At 43.3% G+C, this 21,564-nt stretch overlaps 2 protein-coding genes across 2 annotated transcripts in view; one reads left to right on the top strand and one right to left on the bottom strand.

Moving 5' to 3' along the window:
- ATRX (ATRX chromatin remodeler) overlaps window positions 1–21,564 on the top strand; it is a 478,294-nt gene that overhangs the window by 141,896 nt on the left and 314,834 nt on the right. The gene's annotated exons all lie outside the window — the stretch shown is intronic.
- Window positions 1–21,564, bottom strand: part of TRPC5 (transient receptor potential cation channel subfamily C member 5) — a 101,787-nt gene that overhangs the window by 72,929 nt on the left and 7,294 nt on the right. The window lies entirely within an intron of this gene.

The raw sequence follows: 21,564 nt of genomic DNA, 5'->3' as shown, positions 1-21,564 counted from the left end.
TGCACGTGCAAATAGGTGGATTTCTCATGTTTCCTTTATTTCCCGCTTAATGTATTTTTTAATTTCCCTGCTTTTTCTCTGCTGAGTCATGTGTTCAGCATCTCTATACTCTTCCTGATGGGAGCTGCTGATTTACACCCTCCTATTTACAGTAATAAGATTTAGTTTGATTATTTTTGCTGCTTCTCTGTTTCCATCTCTTAGAATAGGTTTTTACTTTTCCCTGATATTTACTCTTTGACTAGGTCAGAGTTTTATTTTTAAAGCCTGAATGATTTCAAACATATTTTCTTACTCTCCTCATTTATAAATAGGACCTAAAGACAGGCTGATGTAGAAAGCCACCACCCTTGCTCTCCAGAGGCAGTGATGTTGTTTATGGTCTAGGAAAACGCAAAGTAAATCCTGCCCTGGAACAAGTGTAGTAAACTGAATCAATCAGTGTTCATTCTCACAGCTCAAAGAGCCTAGCAGGTGACTGAAGCCACAGGAAACGTGCCAAACAGGTATTCTCATGTAAGGACAAAAGGAGCTATGCTTATCTACCTCTGTTTGGCACTGAAAAACCACACCCAATCAGGACCAGAGGACACCAGCAGCTATAACAAATTGGACGACTTATTCCGTCTCCATGCTCAAAGCTGAATGGTTTCCTGCAGCAAATTAGCTAGAGTTTTGTTCCATTTTAGTGCCCTATCCAGAGAAAAAAAGGAGGCTTTGATAAAGAGATAATGAGAAGGAGGACCTAGTGGTTTGGGCGCCAAACCAGGCGTGAGACACCATGGATTCCGTTTTTACCATCCCACTGCATTGCCATAAGGCATCCGTGTTGAGCGGAGCCAATTTGCATTTTGCCTTCAGCTCCAGTGTAATGGGCCCAGCGCGGGGAGAGTGGGTGGATTGAGCTCCAGCCCAGCTGACACGGCAAAACAGTGGGTGGCTGTAGCACACAGCAAAGTTACACCTGCAGATTTCCTGGGGAGTCAGAGATCTGCACGACAAGTTTGGCATCTCAAAAAAATTGCTCTCTTAGTATCCTGGTTTCCTACAAGAGAAGTTTTTGTTGGTTACATTTCCAGAGTTACAGCTCTCTGCGCACACGCTTCAACCTGAAAATACACACAAAAGTGTTAGAGGCAAAAGGACCTATGATCTGAATAGAAACCATCACAAATATATTGGCTTATTTTCTACAGAAACCTTATGCCACTAAAGCTTTTAGAATTAAGGAACAATCTCCCATGGCTCAAGTCTCAATAAACTAAATATATAACCAACTACTCTGCTTTTCTAAAGGACTAAAGATCATAGATAATTTTTCGGATTTTGGTTTTCAAAATGTTATCTCTGTGAGGTCCAGCCAATTCCTACTGCAATACTGGCAAGACACAAAAGGATGCAGAACCGGCCTGGCAACAAGTAAGGACCAAAATGAGCTTTGGGAAAGTAAGAATGAGCCAAATCCATAAGGGAAATTTTGTCCTCATGTGACAATCCAGCTCACGGGAGCAGGGAACACCAACCAGTGGGACTCACAGCAGAGGACAGTAGTCACCGCGTGAACATCTTCAGGGATGAATCTGTTGGCTCCAAAAGAAACTGAGGGGATCTGGTTACAAATGCCAAAGTGGAACTGCATATTTCTGGCTGCTCTTCAGTTTAATTGACTGTTTTGGACATGGTAACATTTGCAAAGAGTTATAACAAATGTCAACGATGAGACAATTTTGTAGGAAGAAAAGAAACCTTCAGACAATTTCTCAGTAAGATCCCATCTCCCAGTACAATCCCATTCCAAGAAAGCATTTTGTTAATACTTCAAGCACATAAGAAACCGCAATAAAACCAAACAGGAAAGAGTCACAAAACAAATTATTTGCCCTGAATTCTGCTCATGCCATCATCTGCGTAGCCTAACAAACATGCACCGCTGACAGGGTTTGGAAATGAGAGTATGCAGTATCAAAACAGATCTATGTCTGCCTGTATTACATGGAAGATTTCAGCAATACCTTTAGTTGTTGAGTCACCTCTCAGCCTGAAATCCAGCACAATTACAGATGGACCTTCCAAACCTTATGTCTTTCTCTTCTAAAACTGGCTACCAGAGCATCAGTCAAACGTGGATGGAATGAATAGCGCCAAGGATCATTGTTCTCTAGCTGTTGCTTCGCAACACACCAGTCTCTTGGAGGCAGCATGTCTTGGTGAAAGAAACAGACAGTGCTGGTAGACCCTAGACCACTTGTTTGTCCCAGAATGGAACTGTCTTCTGCTTAACAGTTAAAAAATGACAAAAATTTTTAAGAAATCCAGGTAAGAAAAGGGGTAGGCAATGCACAGGTGGCTAGAGAGAAGGAACGAGGACATACTTGAAAGGTAGCAAAACCCAGAAACGGTCATAAAAATTTTGGAATCTGTGCAGAGAGCCCAAAAATGCACATTTTCCATATGAATTCTCTTCAGAGGCAGGTATTTTCTGCTACTCGAGTTAATATCTGGGGCAAAATTTTTTCCAGTCTATGCCTGATTGCAGATGTATCAGACAATATCGAATGACTGGCTAATGCAATGGTGATACTTGCAGCACAAATAGGTGTAGGAAAACTAAGACAACCACATAACAAACTACATAAGATAAAGGGAAGAAGACTTACCATTCACTTTGGACTCTGTCACCTCTCTCCAGTTGGGTCACCCATCTCCCTGAACTATTAGTCCAAACCTTCAAGCCATATCAGCCTGATAGCACTTCTATGCTGCCTGGCACAGAAATGAGAGCTGAAAAGCAGTCATACCTGGCAGAAACAGCTTGACTAGTTCCAGGAAGGAGGGCTTCCAGCCACATTATTTTGTGTAATAACACAAAATGTTTTTTCTACCCTTGCAAAAAATTCTTTGCATCTTCCAACACACAGATCAGATGTATCTATGTCCTGCATCAACAAGGCCACTTTTTTGACTTTGAAGAGTGAAATCGCATCACAACTGCCACAGGTGGGCTTGCTGGGATCTCCTGCTGCCTGCTTTTGGGCTGGATTCCTGGAACGGACATGTTATAATCACTAGGGAATGGTATTACTTCAGTTGAGGGCTGAGAACAATGGTTTTTGCTGGAAACTACGTGGCTTTATACATTGTCACCTCACTTATGAAATCTACAGCCAGCATTCTCTAGAGACCCTGCACTGTCCTGAACACCCCAGAGCATGACTTGATGCCAAATGATCAGTTCACCACACTGACATATCATGCCCAGGTGAACCAGAGAGGTCTTCAGCACCAAGGGAGAAGAGACAACACAAAGAATGAAAATTAGCTTTCCTTTCTAATGTGCCTTGTTGGACACAGAGCACCGTGAAAATTGTACAAAATTTCGAGTGATGTGTACAGGAAAAAGCAAGGGGAGGGGAAGCCTGAGTGATGTGCAAGAAGCACGAGGAGAGGGCAAGGAGAAAGGAGGGCAGGGGAGCAGCACTGAGTAGCAGCCATTAGTTAGAGATGTGGTTAATGAAGACAGACATGGAAAGGTCACCCTGCAGCACTGCCTTTGTCACGAAAAATTTAATGAGTTTTCACTACAATTTTTTTTTTTTAGGATCTGTTAGCAGTTGACCCATCCCTCATTTCCTACTTTACATGCACAACACACTCCCACACGCCACTATCTCACGAGAATCGGAATAACCTGTATGAAATGGGATGAGTATAACTGAAAGGGTTATACTCACGTGTATACACCTATACATAGCCAGTGACAGTTTACACCCATGTGGTCACTAGGCCCATTATAAAATAGGAACTTCCTAGCTTTTATTTACTTTTATCATCATTTGACTTCTCATGATGCTGATTAAGAGGTGGAAAAGCACCCTTGCTCCCGATTGCTGAGCTCCCTGTACAATGGAAGCAGCAAAGACTTGTAGGGGCGTCAAATTTGGATATCGGAGCTCGCTGCTCCCAGCTGATGAGAGCATGTGACTGCCTGAGGAACAAATCAAATACTGGATCCTGAACACAAGATCGATAGACAAGAGCTACCTTTCCCACTTGCTGGGACTCAATGCAAGCAGCCAATTCGCATCACACATTAGAGCAGACAACAAAAAACCCATCTGCCAAGTTGCAAACAGAGCGGTTGGTTGTTCCCTCCTACTGGAGATTCACTCTGACACATGTTGGCAAAACTCTGTGTGTGGCTTTAAATGTCACTACATCTTCTCTCTCAGATCTGCAGAAGGGTTTATGTGCTGGAAAGACTGCCTGTATTTTCTAGTTATATCAGCCCAATAAAAGAACTGATCACTTGCAACGCATCCTACTTCTCTGCTTACCTCCATCCTTCTCTCCAAGGTTATCTTTTCTTTTTAGTAGTTCAGGGAGAGTATTTTCCCCATTCTGCATTTCTAATCTGGACTTCTGGTCTGGGGATCATGAACTATAACTACTAAAACCAGCCTGACTCTTTCATCATGCTCAGAGGCTGTGCGTTCAGTAATATTGATCTTTTTTAAAAAGGTTACAAACCTGAGTTATTAAATAGTCCAGAAAGGCCACTTAGGAAAATAATATTACATGTAGTTAATGGACCAATTGAATTTGTGATTAGATCCTTCTTTTAAGTGCTCTAGATCTTATTTACTAAGAATGCCTGACTGAGTTTATACCTCCCACAGTTCGAGAAAATAAAACTGACTTTGTAACATTATACAACTCCTTTTCAACTGTAAAGATACCCTCTCCTTCCAGAAAATTGCTTTTTTCAGTGGCAGCCAGACTGCAGCCTAAAGCCTCACTGCTTCTCATGAGGTCTCTGCATCACACTTACTGCCTTTTTGGTCAGAAGTAGAAATTTTTTCCTGATGCTTTACTTGTAAACAGAGCAACTACTGAATAAATGTACAAGCTCAGAAGTGTTTTAAAATCACAAAAATGCAATGACCTTCTGGTGTATATAGCTGTGTAAATTCCCTTTAGCAAAAGCCCCATCATCTCTGGAAGGTTATATTCAGCTCGTAAGTTATATAAGATACATCATTCCCTGGGAATAAGTGCTTTTCAAAACTTGCAGGATTGCAGCACAACACAGAAATGAGCTAATAAAACTGAAGATGAGTAATTTAGTTTCACTGCCCAATATGAGTGCTAATAGAGTATGTGATAAAAAAGCAAGGCTGCAGTCCTTCGTGATTCACATTGGAGGATACTTCCCTAGAAGATGCAGAGAAAACTTCCTAGAACATTTTTCGCTGATCATCACTTCAGGCATAGTTAAGAACTCATAGAGTCACTGGGGTGCTGCATGTAACCATCTAATCTGAGAAGTGTTTTTAAAAGCAGTCAACCTCAAACTTTAGATTATAGATTTACAGAAGCCAAAAGGAAATTCTTTGCCAGTAACTCAAAATGTCATAATTTGACTCAAGTCCTAGCTGCAATTCTTAACTTCCTAGGGAGGGTGACAATTATCAAAGATAGATATGTTTGATTTCGAAAGGCCAACTCTTTGGTATAATTCTCTTCCGCCGCATAATCAAATGATGAGTCATGACCAATCACATATGTGTGTGTATATATATACATATATATAAAAATATCATTACAAAAGATATCGCGTATGCAGTACGCTTGGCGATACTGTGAGGCTTAGGAAAGAACCCGTTCTTCTCTGAGCAATCACTGGTCCTAACTAAAGCTTAGGAATAAAAATCAATTCTCAGCCTTCTGACTTTAGGGTGCTCAATCACGTCAGTCCACAACATCTACAAGGCCACCTCATGCTGGAGGATGGAAATCTAGGCACAGTTGAATTCTCTTTGCTTTCTTCTTCAAGCCAGCTATGAGTTTCGTTCTGGTTTTGCCAGGTTTCTCTATTGAATCTACTGCTTCATCACTTGGGTCCTTCCTAACGCCGGGGACAGGAGCAGATCATTGCTTCACAGCACCAGGACATTCTAAAAAGGCCTTTTTCCATGGAGCTGAAGAGGTGGGCTAGCACTGATTCACAGCTAGTAATGACCACCCCTAGCAACTCAGAAAAGTTATTCTTCTGTCTCTTGCCCCCAGCTGTTCTCCATCCTCTATGTCCACCTGCTGAGCTTGATGTTCTCTTCAGCAGAACTATATTACAAAAAGGTGTTGTCAAGACATGTAAGTTTTGTACACCTGTGACTTAAATAAGCCAGTTTTTCCTCAATGGGAAACTTCTTAAAAGCATGTTTTAGGGTATTTTAGAATACACAGTCATTACATTTTGTGGGCAGGCTGCTTAATTCATCCAACTGGGTAATGGCCTGAGTTTTAACAGGATATGGGAAGACTATTCTCTGGGGGACTCTGCTTTGCCATAGGGAAAAAAGATTTGTACTCATCTGGCTCAGCTCAGCATATTTCTGTTACCTACTCCTCCATTGCACATGATTCTTAAGGCATCTTGCCTGAATAGGATCGACTAGCATCATTTAAGAGTGAAAGTCGTGAAGGAAATACTATTAGAAAAGCCCTAGTTATAGCCTTCATTAGTTTCAGTCTAGTTGCACAGCAGAAGTTTGAGCATTTCGTATTAATCTGGACAAGCCCTAGATAGATGGGCTTAAACCAGAATCCATTACAGCCTGTGACCAAGCTGCTATGAGGCAACATCCTTGTCCATCTCCAGCTCTGTCAGAGTGGTCTTCACAGCATCTAGGTAGACCAGCTTTGGTTTCGTCTATCTTGAAAGCAACATGCAGCTTCCACAGCATATCTTAATGGAAAGAATGATAGGAAAAACCCTGGTGTAGATAGAATCATAGAATAACCAGGTTGGAAGAGACCCACCGGATCATTGAGTCCAACTGCAAAGCTCCTACTCAAGACACAGAGGGACAGGGGAGTATCAATCCCTGGAATATTTCAGTATTACCTCAAGAAAAATCTGTCTGGGCTACTAAAATTATTAAAATGACCTCCTGGTGATGGAAGGGATGCAGCACGTGCTTTTAGCTGCTACTACAACTAAGCATTTACAGTTTGTAATTCTCCCACTTCCTTCCATTCAGCCATCAGACAGGTGTGAATAAATAAAAACGTACCATTGTGAGGAGCTTAAAAAAACACAAGCTCTGGAATATATTCATTTTATGTATCGTTGCAAATGCAGACAGAACAGAAAGCTTATTTTGTCTGTCTGATGTCACTGCTGTGTCCCCTACCCTTCTGAGATGGGCTATCTACTAATTTTCCACCGTCTAAAAACAAAGAGATGTCAACTGAACTGAGAAATACTGTCAAGCAAGCTGCCCTGTTGTTTTATCTGCTAATGCAGCATTAGCATGGCATGGCATCATTTTCATCTCTGTGCCCTATGTCCACTGGTTTTGTGCCTGCTGCTTATACTCTCTAGCTGCTGTAGCTACTGAAGAAGTGAATTTTTTTTTTCCTGATCCCACTCTTGCTCAATGAGCGTTGTAATCATTTCTTCAATCAACAAGATAATCTGTGAACCACGTCTCTAGGAGAGCTGATGGCAGTACGGACTGCCGGACTTGCTTCAGCCTGCCTAAAAGTGCAAGTAAACCACCAAAAAGGAAACTACAAGTAGTCCAGAGCGGGGCTACAAAGATTATCAGAGGGCTAGAGCAAGGACAGGCTGATAGAGTTGGAGTTGTTCAGCCTGGAGAAGAGAAGGCTCTGAGGAGACCTCCTAGCTACCTTCTAGTACCTGAATGGGTGACAAGAAAGCTGGGGAGGGCCTGTTTACAAAGGCTTGGAGTGATAGGACTACAGCTGCCCCACTCCCATGAGGGTGCTAGCACCTGGCAGTGACCCTCCTGTGTCTGTGCTCTGTAGAACAGGAACAAGGTTTCAGACATCTCTGGGCCAGTGCGTCGCCACTCCTCTCATTGTGAAGAAATTCCTCCTCAAGTCTAGTCTAAACCTGTCCCTCTCCAGTTTACACCCATTGCCCCTTGTTCTATCCCAGCTTTCTTGTAGCCCCTTCAGGTACTGGAAGGTCGCTATAAGGTCTCCTCGGAGCCTTCTCTTCTCCAGGCTGAACAACCCCAACTCTCTCAGCCTTTCCTCGCGTTGGAGGTGCTCCAGCCCTCTGATCATCCTTCTAGCCTCCTCTGGACCCGTTTCAACAGCTCCATCTCCTTCTTACACTGAAGATTCCAGAACTGCACCCAACACTCCAGATGAGGTCTCACAGGAGAGGAATAGAGGGGCAGAATCCCCTCCCTTGCCCTGCTGGCCATGCTGCTTTTGATAAAGCCCAGGATACGTTTGGCCTTCTGGGCTGCGAGCACACATCGCCAGCTCACGTTGACCTCATCAACCAGCACCCCAAGTCCTTCTCTGCAGGGCTGCTCTCCATCACATCATCCCTCATCCATTGAAACTGTGGATTGCCCCGACCCAGGTGTAGGACCTTGCACTTGGCCTTCTGAACCTCAGGAGGTTTGCACAGGTTTAAAATGATGGAGATCAAGCATCACAGATTGCAATGGTAGTGCAATCACAGCTTACCTTAGCCCTGTTTTTGCACAAGTCAGGCCTGGTCCCAGCATCTTTCCCTGCCCCTTCTGTTGAGACTGTCTCTTGACAAAAAGACTGCCTCTGCTGTGCAGTAAAGTGGGGTATTTTATGGGGAGGTGGAAATGCCATAAAGAAAAAAAAATATAAGAGAAATCATGATAGGAAGAAAGTGGGAAGGAGCTTCCCCTGACAACAATAATAGACAGAACAGTCTGCAGATAAAACGAAGAAGCAAAACCAAATCCTAGTTCATTAAGATAGGTCAGGAAAGAGCCTAGAAATGCAAACTAGACAGTTCTTGAAGACCCACAGAAAGGCTGGTGGAGATAAAACCACATTAATTTAGAATGGGAAAATGTTGTTCTCAAGAAAATAAAGCACGCAAAGCTAAAAGACATTAAAAAAATGCTGCACAGGCATAAAGCAGCATGGAAGAGCAGTAACACTGCTTGTACGTAAAGAAACACAGGCACAGATATTTGCTTCTGTTAATGCCTTAATAAGGATCCTGAACAATGCCTCCAGCATAAAATTTGCCTATTCAACTACCAGATCATTCTTATAAGGTCAGAGACTTGGTTCAGAGATTTGTAGGGGTAACCATGTTATTACTTAATCTTTGTGTGCTTACATAGTGCCCTTTGGCTACCAACAATAACAACATCCATCTCCTACATAGCTTTTCAGCCACAAACCTAAAAGTACTTTTTAAAGGACCGGCAGCATTCATCCTCTTGTTATACAGACACAGGAAATAGGAATTAAGTGACTTGCTTCATCCTTTCACGACAGCAAGTGGTAATTGGCCAGAATTGCCCAGAAATACAGATGCACATATGTCCGTACAGCATAATAAGTGTAACAGATTCTTTGGTGCCTACTGAGCCAAGCACAATGCCAGAGAGATCTCGAGTCAGAATGCCTCCAGGGAAGATGAGTCTCTAAGCCCCCTTAGAGGGAGGTGAAATGCCCTTCCTCTGCCCTGCTGTTGTCTTCTGTATAGAGAGAATCAAGCAGGAGCTTTGCCTTCCCCCACACCTGCTCCTCACCTGGCAAGCAGCCACTATGGTTAACAGGAACACTGCAGTCTCCTTGCCTTGGGCTCAAGCCTGAGGTTTGCAGAGTCCTGCCCCACGATCTTGCAGCGCAAGTGTGCTGGCACACTCTTCCAATCTCACAGCCAGCAAGTTCCCTCCCCTGGGGCCCATGACCTGATGGCAGGCAGCAGCACCATCCCAGGAAGGCTGCACAAGAAGTGGTGATAAATAATGGAAGTGTCCCACCTTACTAGGGAAAGACCTTATTTAAAATATTCCACAGGGCTACTCCATCACATGCTGAAAAATCTGCAGGACATGATCTTGGCACCCAGTCCCTGGTCTTCTTAGGCAGAACTCCTCACAGGGTGTAGGATGCCTTTTGTTTCCTCAGGGTCTTGCCTGCAGTATAACTTAATATCACTGCTTTTTTTTGTGTTTGTGCTTATTTTCTTTGTTCAAGATACTACACAAAAATTTTCTCCCATTTTCTTTTAGATTTAATTTTGCAGTTTGCTTCCTTGCTCAGTTAAGCGTTCATTCAAGATTACGCAGCATTCAAGAGACATCCAAGCTGAGGCTCATCAGTTTTTCTTCAGAAGAGATTTATTTCGTATGCTCTCAGTTTTAGGCTCAGCTACAGTATAACTGCAGGGGGTTCATGTTTAAATTGAGCTGTATTCCTCTGCCTGCAAGAGTGGGCCTATACAAAGGAAACACACAAACCCATAAATAAGGCTTGGCACGATTTCACCGCTCTACTTAATGCCGACATTTGCAAGCTCTGTTTTCCCAAACCTCTTGCTTCCAAATCCCTGCACCTGCTAATTTGTTAATTCTGTTTTCAGTGAGTTTAGACTTGTGTATTCTTAATTATGCTAATAAAGAATAAACTATTTAAAATACTAATGTTTTGCAAACTTAAAAAAGAAAACAGTTAACAAATACCTTGCCCCTGGGTCTATCTTCACTGCTGTATTCACAAACCAATCCAAGATATTACTTGTTCTCTCGAGTGGACATCCTTTCTCCCTCCTCCTGTCTCTCAGGTCTCTTCTGATATAGTTTCACTTTCCCCTTTTCCACCTGATCTTTGCTGAGAGAAGATCTTGCAGGTTAATGAAACTCACCTGCAGTGCTGGTAATTACCACAGCTGTCTCCACTAGTTTCCTTCTCCTCTCTTAATACTCATTTCCCCTCTCATCCAAGCTTTCTGTAAAGCTTCTTTGCTTCTGCTTTATTCTAACTAGCCCTTGCAACCGGTGTCTGGAACCTGCTGGGAGTTACTGGGGTGTCGAAGAGCTCTGTGCCCCTCCCATCTTTTGGGCATCTCAAATATCTCTCCCAGGCAGAAGAGTTAAATTTCTGGCACAGGAATAAGACATGAGACAATTTGTGGTCCTTACAAGGCAGTAGCTGCAGCCTCTCCTCCTCATGCACCTACAATTTTAATGCACCGCTCTTCACCTTTCCTGAACATCACTTTGCAGAACTGATTTGTGTTTTCCTTCGTTCTTCATAAAATGTAGGTCAGATCATGGTAGACATACATCAAAGTTGTGATTTACTGCACGTGAAAGGAATAGTGAGCCCTGAACCTGCAAAGAAGAAAAGTGACTAATTGCTTAATTTACTTGCAGAATGTCTTTGTTCTTGGCTTCTTGAGGTTTCTTCCTATATGTGTGTTCCTGATGCACCTTTAACTGTGCTTTTATGCGCCGAGCTTTCCTGGATGTCTACGCAGAGCTGCTAAATCACAGATATAAAACATGTAGGATATCATTCTCACCATCTCCCTGACAAGATAGCATTGTTTCTTACAGTACAGATGGCTTACAAGATACTGATCTCTGCCAATGGAGCAGCAACGCACTATCTGAAAAGTGACTCAGAAAGGAACGGTTTCAGCATTAATATTGAAGATAAACCACACCAGTGGGGAAGGCTGAGCAAGCCTCAAGAAGGCCAGGTACACAGTATCACTCTTAGCAGTGCATCAAGGAATTGTTTCATCCCAGGACAGCAGTCTTCCCCATAGCTGTGTGCTCTCTATAACTGAACACAGACTGCACGACTAGACTACGCTAGATTACAGTTATGCCATACTTGTCACTTCCTTGGGAGTCTAGCCACATTTGCTGGGGTTTATTTTCAGCCCTGAGCTTTGGGAGTTCAATAATTACATGAGAATGTGTTCTTCTGGAAAGAAAAAAAAGTTTCTACCCTCCAGGGTGTGAAGTAAAGAGTGTGAGTCACTGAGTGAACTTCATTGATGCAGAAACCAGTCAGAAAGTGCCCCAAATTCTCTAGGTTTAACAACCTCAGTAATTTGAAGCCAAAGTTTGCAGATCTGAAGTATAGGGTGGAGAGGGGGAAAGCGAGGCTTTGGAGTCCATGGACTTGGCAGTACTACGGCTGCGTCATCTGGGAATACCAGATCTTCTCTGCAGGCCATGGCACCGCCTGCTCTGTAAGCCCTTTCCTGGCTGGAAATAAACCAGCACGGTCCGTGCCACAAGGAATGTCTTTGTGCTCTGCTCTGGTACCAGCCAGGTCAGGGCAATGGTGGCTTTTTGTACACTGACTCATGCCCACACACCTCAAAGGATGGCCTGTTCTGCTGTTTGTAAAACTAAAGGGGTGTTATCACTCAGTCAACACAGTGCAGGAGCATCACTGGGAAATCTCCACAAAGACAGTTTTCTAAGTCCATTAACTCATGCCAGCTAGATATCGTACACCCTTGCTCACGTGCAGCGTGAGAGGATCCCTTTGACTCAATGAGATAAAACAGCCATCAATTTAACACCACTTTTGGCAGAGGAGAAATGTGTTTCTATACAAGCCTACTTACAGCCAAGGCCTCCTGAAGCTTCTCTGCTGCAGGACACCTCTATTACTGCCATGCAGAGCTTAAAATCAGCTGAGAAAATACCTTACACGCTAGACAACCTTATGTAAGCACAGTCATAACTGTGGCTACAGACAGAAATGCAAACAGCGTGTTTATCACATGTAGGCACCATTTTAACATTTCTTGCCTTTTTCTTCAAAGCCCTGGGCCTAAGAGCCCTCCTCCCTTGCTTACTGGCACATCTGGCAAGGTTCCCTGCAAAACGTCCCCGTTTTCTAAGTTAAAAAAAGCAGGAGACACTACAAACTTTTGATAGGAAGCCTAGGCCAGCAAGAACCTCATTCCATTCCAGGCTCACACCTCAAGCACTGACTGACGGTTGGACTACGTGTGGAAGACTGTAGAGAAGAGTAAGGCTTCAGCTGTTTTTCCTAGTGATGTTTTCACTAGAACAAGGCACTGGCACAGCAGATATATGGCGATGATGCACTGCTAGTCTCTTCTGACAGGCACTGTTCTCTCAAGTCCTCAAGCCTTTTGGCTTCCTTTTGCTTTTTTAGCTCTTGATTTCTTATCTGAAAGCTTTCATCTATGATGGCTGTGAAGAAATTCTGAAACATTTGGTATCTGATGGTTAGACAGCTACAGGAGTTAGCAGAGAGCCTGGGAGAGGAACGAAAGGCTCAGAGAAGTTTGAACAGTCCCATCCATCTCAGTGACAGCCTAATTCTGGAGCACAATCATCAAGGTATCACTGTTGATTTCAATTCCAGTCCTTATAAAAGAGAGGAGATGGGTTACCAGTTTGTTATTTATCTTTCCAATTTCCATGCTTGGGTGATGTTTGAAGACACCCTCACCCACTCTGCCCCACCTAGAGGGGGCTACATGAACAAAATTTGTACAAGTGGACAGAAAAGAATCTATGCTCAAGGTGTTCATTGAAACACAAAGAATTTAAATAACTATGCAAACTGCTGGAGGGACCACTGCAGATGTTAGACATCACTGAGCTGCTGTTTCACTTGGCCTATGTTCCTTTAATGAGCAGAGGCACTTCCACCTTTGGCTTGCTTGGTCTGACCCTAGTCCTGGACTCTGAACTACCTCCTACTGTGAACAGTGTTTGAAATGTAATCCTCCCTTCTGAGTTATTTCCAGAGAGGCAGGTCTTTTGACATTGACTGGAGAAACGAGTATCAAGCTAAGATCCCCGCTGTCTACCTGAAGCTTAGCTTTCTGCAAACCTTCAAAGCAGTCAAGAGAGCTGGGGACAAACTCTGGGATGACTGCAGAAACAGCATAACCATGTCAGCTGCGTTTCTCACAGATCATCGGGTTTACAGCAAAATAAGCAGAATTAATGTGTGGGAAATGAGATTAGTCCCCAGCTCTGCTCCAACTTTGGTTTCTCATATGAGTTTTGTGAAGGGTCTGTTGGTTCCCCCTGGAATCAGGTCTGTCTGTTATAACGTATACTCCATGAAGTGTGGCAAAATAAAGGGTGGGTGAAATCCTTGAGGTGCCTGGGAGCTTCTCTGGTGTTGAAAATAAATGAGGATTCTAGCTGGGAGTTTTAACAGCAGCATTTGATCTAACAGCCACATCCCAGAAACACAGCAAACGGGATTTTTCCACTGCCTTTCTGGTGCACCAGATCTGCACTTCTCCTTGCTTCTTTCATTTGGTTTTAGAGTATATGGCATCACCAGTGGCTACAAGTAAGGACAGCAAGAGGCCCTGGTCTTGGCTGCTGTAACACGCATGTATTCTGTTTCTAGTATTTTTTGCCTTCCTCCCACCTTCGATAACTCTCTTGCTGCACAGCTCTCATTTCGAAGATGCTGTCAGCACTCTTTCTTTCAAGGCACATAAAGCAGATAAAAGTGTCTGATCCAAAAAAAAGATCCCAGCTTCTATAACAGACAACTGGCAAAGATATTAAATGAAGACCTGGGGATTTTTTTCACTTACACTTTCAATAGGCACAGGCATAATGACCATGTACAGTTCTATAATTTCAAGTTCTACGGTTAGTTACAATCTTATTTTACACATTTTTTTTGTTCGTCTAATTAGCTTTTAGCATTCTTGAATATTGTCCATTAAATTTTATTACCCATAATCAAATTTTCATAACAGAGTAGCAAAACTGACTGCAAAAAGAGTAGCCATGACATGTTACATGTATCGATGCAAGGGAAAAATTGGGACTTTCTTGAAATTCAGAGCTGTTCCAAGACAGGCTGCATGATTGATTAAAATCCTGAGCCTGATTTTGCTTGTGGGTACATTGTCACAAATCTAAAATTAATTCTTTGACTTTTTAGAATAACCCTGCATCCCTACTGGCTTAGTTACATACAGGATTTAATTTGGCCTCACAGAAGTATTCAGGTCCAGAATTTTTTCAAGACCTTCTTATTTTATTCTTCAGGGTCCTTTCTGTAACTACACTAGAGGAATGCTTTTGTATTTAGTCACTAGTTTCAGCCAGCACATACATGAAAAAAATGAATTGTGACGTTTTCACACTGATAAACTGTGGCCAAATTCTGCTCACCCTGCTGAGGTCACTTGTTTCCAAGTCCCTGTGTTCTGACCTGCCGGGATAGAGCAGAAGTATCTTTTCGTTTAATGTTACAGTACTTGTAGCCTGGCTATCTTTCCTCAGCTTCTTCAGACCCTGTTTCTCTGAGATTTTCATCCCCTGCCCATCAAATACCTTTGCACACCACAGCTTTCAAGTGGGAAGGCAGATTCAGCATCGGCTTTCCTGTGCCCGCCAGCACTCTGAGGAGTCTTTGCATTCTCTTTTTAGCTGGATTTTGGGGACAGTGAAGACTCTTCAATTTTGCCTAAAATACATCAGGATAGTTGCTTGCAATTTGCTTTCTTGTTCACAGACCTTTGGTGCAGCAGCTCTGGCTCTTTCCCTCCTGAGCTATTTTCAGAGCTACAGTTCAGGCCCATCTTTACTGACTTCTGATCAAAACACAGCAGCGCAGTCCTTACTACCAGCAGGCAGCTCTGGCAGCTACAAATACTGTTCTCCTGTGCAACGTCTCCAGCCAGAACAGCAGCCTGCAGAAGCTGAGACAAACACCCATGTAAATACATGTTCTCCAGCTTTCTACAGGCATAAGCAAGCATGGAAAACTATAGGGCATCAGCCATGACCACAAAGGGTTCCCTGATTTCAGGCAGTGACAAAGTTAACCATTCACCTATTTGAGTCTCACTAAGTGAGGACAAGTTTTATTGTACCTTTCTCCCCACAATGAGCAAGGGATGCTGCTGCCACTGCACATCCTACAGTTTCCCAGTGTAAGGATATAATCTACTCCTTTGACAACCTTTCTCCTTGCAAGAGGGGTGTTTCAGCTGGAGTGATAACTGCTGTGTCTCTTAAATGACTCAGTTTGATTCTATCTACTCAGGGATTTCTAGTGTCTCCTAAAAGGCACACTCATCCTCTTCGCTGATTAATTCATTCCATGCCAGCTTAGCAAGCATCCCCTCTTGAAACTGAGCACTGCTGTGTTTGTTAGAAGTACGTTACTTGGATACACAGATCGTTTTTACCCCACTGGTTACCCACAGATTTCCACGGGGAGGATGAACAATGAAGTAGAGGTGGCCTGTAAGCTCTGGGCTCTAGCCATATTATCACAGCGACTACAACTCTTCCCTCTGCACTCCCAGGATTACCCTAAAATTAATTCAAGGTACTGCTCGCTGCTGACCCCCCTGACCCCAGCACAGCGTTGGGTATCACATCCTGCGCTAGCTGTGTTGCTGCCGTTCTCTTCGCCCCCGCGATGCCTGCTTGCCCCCTGCTCACACACTCTTGGAATGGAAGGAAGGCACAACAGTCCTTGCACCCTTCCTCAAGGCCAGGCCTTAAGGCTCCAAATGGGATTTATTCAGTGTATGCAGCTTGGAGGAATTCCACACTGCAGACACTTTTTTACCTCAAGCCTTTCTTTTACCTCCTAGTACTCCGGATTTTCTTTCATCTCTGAGGTGTCACAGAACACTGCACCCTCGCTCAGTCATGGATGACTTATTTTCCTTGGCAAAATCACAATGTTTTTCTAAGGGCATATTCTGGGCCTTGAAATATGGGTTTTTTTCAGTGAGGATTATTGCCCAGTTTCCCTTTATTTGTGCTTTGAGTTTTCTGTGGTGCTTTTAATGACAGCAGCACTCAAGCTTGCTCTGAATGTGCTAGGTCCCACGGGGTTAGCAAGACGCCCTCTGAAGCCAACAAATCTGCTCAATGTATCGTGACTAACACCAGCCCCAAACCTCTGCTGACTTGGCCAAGATACCATGCACTGCCTTCAAGGGAAGCTACAGCAATGAGGGGTCTGGGTGAAAGAAGCTGGACTCCTCTAATAATACCCCTAAATTTTACTGAGTCTCCTTGTAAATCCCTAGTAGGATGGTCCAGGCTGTTACACAGAGACTAACACCTTGTGTCTGGCTATACCAGTTCCATAAACGTTACTTGGCTGACATTTCAGGTTGAAAAAGTCAAACACTACCCATATGTTTCCCAAATTTAATTCTGGACTTCAACTTTCTATGAAAGAAAATAAGGGGTAGTGATAGCTTTAGGGATACTGCATTCCTGCCAAGGATCCTACGGTTCCAGCTGCCCCAAAACAAGTATAAACACTGCACCACATAACGCCACAGATAGCGAGAGGAAAGCTGGAATGAAGTGTTCAGCATACCTCAAGTATGCCCTCCTCTAAGCATAAAAAAAGGTGAAACCACTCAACAAACAAACACTAACCCTCCCTGGGGAAAAATAAAAGGTTGCCCACTCTGGTTTGTGTAGTGGTTGACAAGAACGACACTCCCAATGCCACCACAGCAGCCACTGAGCCAGGCACCCTCCTACCTCTGTTATTGACAACAAAGCTGTTTGTCATCTCGAGGCTGAACGGGAATGACACTCCTGTTGCAGTGCAGTAAAAGGTTAGCACTCGTATAAGCTGATAAATGTGAAGTCAAGGTGACTCTACTTTATGTATTACATTAGCATAGGACTGCAAATCCTTAGGGCACACAGAGAAGTCTAAGTAAGCAATATAAGCAACTACAGCATCGCAACTGAAAACATCTCAGGGAAAATCCTCCCTTTACACACAGCAAATGCAGGACAAAATGTCATAGTGTGTTTGCAGTCTGCTGGGCTCAGGGCAAAGGCACAGACCAAACCAGCGCTAAGGTACAAGGGATGAATATTGCCTATTAATACAGGAGATACCTTTTCCATTATATTATTACTTTCCATTAGGCTGAACAAAAAGACTCAAGTTCTGGAAACAGTGTCTCGTTGTAACGCCTGCATGATTGGATGCATAAATCTGTTTTAATTAAATGCCTTTTTTATAGTAGGCTGTAACAAAATATTGTGAGAAAGTGAGAAGCTGGTAGCTGGCTTTGAGATTTCAAGCAACCTTCTCCTAATTAAGTCTGTATATATTTATATGTCATCTTAGTACAAGAAAATACTTAGAGCTCTTCTTTCTTTTAAAAACTTGCTTTTCTATTTTCCTTTCTAGTGTTAGTTATTAATTTACTGTGCTCTGCCTTCATCCAAAGCAGAGCCAAATTGTTTCAAACGCATCTTATGATCTTTTCATTCTGCTTATGCAGATTCACTTGTCTTGCTGACTTCAGTGACATAATTCCTAATTGCACAGGTAATACTGAGAAAAGAAGCCACTATTCTGGACTCCTTCCTGCTTCATTCCACTGGGCTGATGCCATTGACTATGCTCGCCAAATTAAAACTCTCCTCTAACTCAGCAGGGAGGTTATTACAAAGCTTTGGTAGCACATCAAAGTATCTCCATGCTTTGCTTCTTGTTTCATGTACCACTGATGTAGTCTATCACACGCTGCTATTGAACTTCTTCAGTTCTCAGCCTCAGAGCCTGCTACTTTTTGAGTTAGTCTATCATCACTCTCACTTCTGGGCTCTATCTTCCCAACTCAGCACCCTCAAAAAAGCAAGGGAAGAGAAGAAGTGCCAATTTAGGAGTCTCTATCCATACGTCACCAGCGCTTTGCTGGGCTTGGCTGCATGCAGCGGGGAAGCTTTAGGACCAGAGGAAGCACAAATTTGCAGGACCATCTCCTGGCATCTTATATGTCTGTAGGGATATCATGGAAAGTGGAAACATCAGAGGATGCTCTGCAATGACTGTATTGACATTACCCAGGAGGGTATAGATGCTGTCCACGTCATGGCGTGTTCCTGGGCTGCATCAAATACAAATAGGGTTCTTTATCAAAACAATCTCATGCAGTTGGATTCCAGTTATTTCCTATGCCTAAACCTATGTTTTTCTGCCCCATAAGGTCTCCCCAGCTGCCCAGACATGAAAGGCACTGTCAGCAGTGCTACAAACACATACTAGGCTGGTCTAATGCAAACAGACAACAGAGTTTCCACCAGAAACAGTCCATTACTTTGTAGTATTCGTCAGCTCCCATGGATTTGTGCACTTGTGCAAAATGCAGTCATTCTCCAAACACCTATGAAAACGGGGACGGTCAAACTAAAAACCCCTTTGGTATTCAAACACCACTCTGTGTCTCCAGCATTCTCACTGCACAGAGGTGGTCCATACAGGCTAGAAAAATTCTGCAGTCTGAGGAGGCTGTTTTCACATTTATTTTTCAGGTGCAAGAGTTTCTCTTTAGGACTAACCTGATGCTCTTGATAATGATAACTGATCCATATGGATTCAGCAGGAGCGTTGGATAAAAATCAGAAGATCAGGCCTCTGGATCCAAACCAAGATTAAAAAAGAATTAATTTAAATGAGAAAAGAGTAGGTCTACTTATGTGTCGGTTAATTGGAAACAAACCAGTACTTTCAAATAGCATCAGTTATCCATGATATTTATAAATGATCTTTTCTATAAAAGCCTTTGCTTCCACTGAAGAGACGACTTCCCCACATTCTTCACTTTTCATATTTGTAGATTAGAATTCAGTCATTTACACCTGCTTTGGGCTGACTTCAGCAGCAATAGGATTGACACCTATGTAAATGCAGAAAAAAAGACACAACTTGTTCTGTCCCCCATCACTCAGCAGACTAGACACAAAGAATCAAGAGGCATGCTTCTTTTACTGACTTCTACAGGAGCTTCTTCTACAAACTCTCTTAGTTGGATCCTCCACCTGAGAGTGCTTCATAATCACTTTGTAAATAACCTACTTCATATTCCTTTCTTCCCAGCTGACAGTCGCGTATTGGCACTGAACAGGTTTGATATGGAGTTTAAGTTGGTCATGACACCACAATGAGTGCATGTGCAACTGCACCACTGCTAACGGTTTCTTTGAGGGAATTGGGCTGGGCTTTGTCCCCCCATCTCAAGTCTCAATTCTTTATGACTTGATTCTCCCTTTAGTACTCACAAAGGCATATTGTATATGTTTGGGCTATAAAAGATGATTAAAACTGGAATCCATCCATCACAAAATCTACACATCATGTTGGTATCCTTCATGTAACCACATTATTAATAGCAAACTGTTCTTTTGCTTCTGAATTAATAAACTGAACTCAGTGAAAGCTTTGTACGGCACGGCACCAAGGAAGCAAAAGACCAGGCTTTGCCTTCTCGATCTTGCATGATCATGGGTGTGCTGCTGTGCTTCTCTTTCCTTGTCTGTAAAACGGGTGATGATGCTGCTAAGCTATCCTAACTCCTTGCTAAGAGGCTCAATCCACAAAGCCGATTTAAACAGCAACTGCAATATGGGCGCAGTATTAATACCATTAAACACACTTCAGATTTTTCAGAAGTGAACAAGAACTAAAAGCTTAATTCCATTTCTTTTGAACTCCGCATTCTCTTCAGAACGCTTCAACATTTAAACAAAGGAACACACTACAGACCAAGCCTCTGTGACTGCACACCGCTGTATGTTCCGGTGTGTACCCGCTCATGCATGGTTATCACCTGAAAAGGGAGGAAACCCCATGCTGCGATGCATGCAACAACACCTGGCTTGCCAGTACTATTGGAGGGCATCTGAATGGAGCAGTGTCTCAGGCTCAAGCATCAATGTCTGGATTAAGACAATGGCACATGCTGTGGCTGCCGATATTTTCCTACAGGCACCATAGGAAGTGAGATATCAGTCCACAAGCCATTGCTGGTAAAAATATGTTTGGCCAAACATACAGAGCGTTTGTAGAACCTGGTTCAGGTTCTGAAATGTCCACAAACAACAACAAAATCCATCTAACAGTGTAGTTGCTGTGAATAATCTGAGAACAGTGGAGGTTTGACAGGTGTTTGTGGTCTTATCCCGGTTCAAATGTAGGAACAATCAGGCAGAGGAACCTCTGACAGCACCGCAGCCTCAGCGCTGCAAGGTGGGCAGCTAAAGGACTTCAGCCAAGCTGAATAACCAGATCAAAGGACTCTAAAAAAGCACTGCCATGAAAGGGGCTCTGTAGCAGAACTGCAGGAATCACATCTCTGTGACACTGACTGGATCAACTCCTCAGTTCCCTTCACCTCAGGCTGTCACAGTGCAGAACAACGCACTTCGCTTTTACCCAGTCATTTGAAACTCCATAGTTACTGAAGGATGACCCTGAACACAAACAAGCCCAAACTCCTGGACTGAGTCAGCCCCCATTCTGGGAGGGACAGAAAGGTGCTTCTGAAGAGGTCACCTTCACAAGTCACCTGCCATGCCAGTGAAGGCAGGCGTCCCTGCTCCACATACGCACCTCCAGAGGAAGCTCTGAATGCAGAAGCAGGAAAAAAAAAAAAAAGGGTTCTGATCCCAAAAAAGTAAATACCCAACACAGCCCTGAACTGGCCTGCTCTGCATAGATCAGTGCCACAATGGAGGGAGCTCTGTTTCCAGCTGATTTTTGCAGGAGAGAAAGATCAATCCAAATACGCATAGGAGGGTCACAGCAGCAACCCTGCTCCTTCATTACACCTCAAATACTTCCACCTCTATGTTGGTGCCATTGGCTATTGGGCCTTAACAAAGAATGAAAATAAGTCATTTGAGGGACAATGAGAACATCTGAAATAAGACATTGCTCTTAAAGCCCAAATCCAAAGTTCAGTAAAGTCACTGGGAATTTTTC

The sequence above is a fragment of the Phaenicophaeus curvirostris genome, chromosome 13 (assembly GCF_032191515.1).
Source record: "Phaenicophaeus curvirostris isolate KB17595 chromosome 13, BPBGC_Pcur_1.0, whole genome shotgun sequence".
Taxonomy (NCBI): domain Eukaryota; kingdom Metazoa; phylum Chordata; class Aves; order Cuculiformes; family Cuculidae; genus Phaenicophaeus; species Phaenicophaeus curvirostris.
This window is presented reverse-complemented; position numbering and strand designations above follow the sequence as displayed.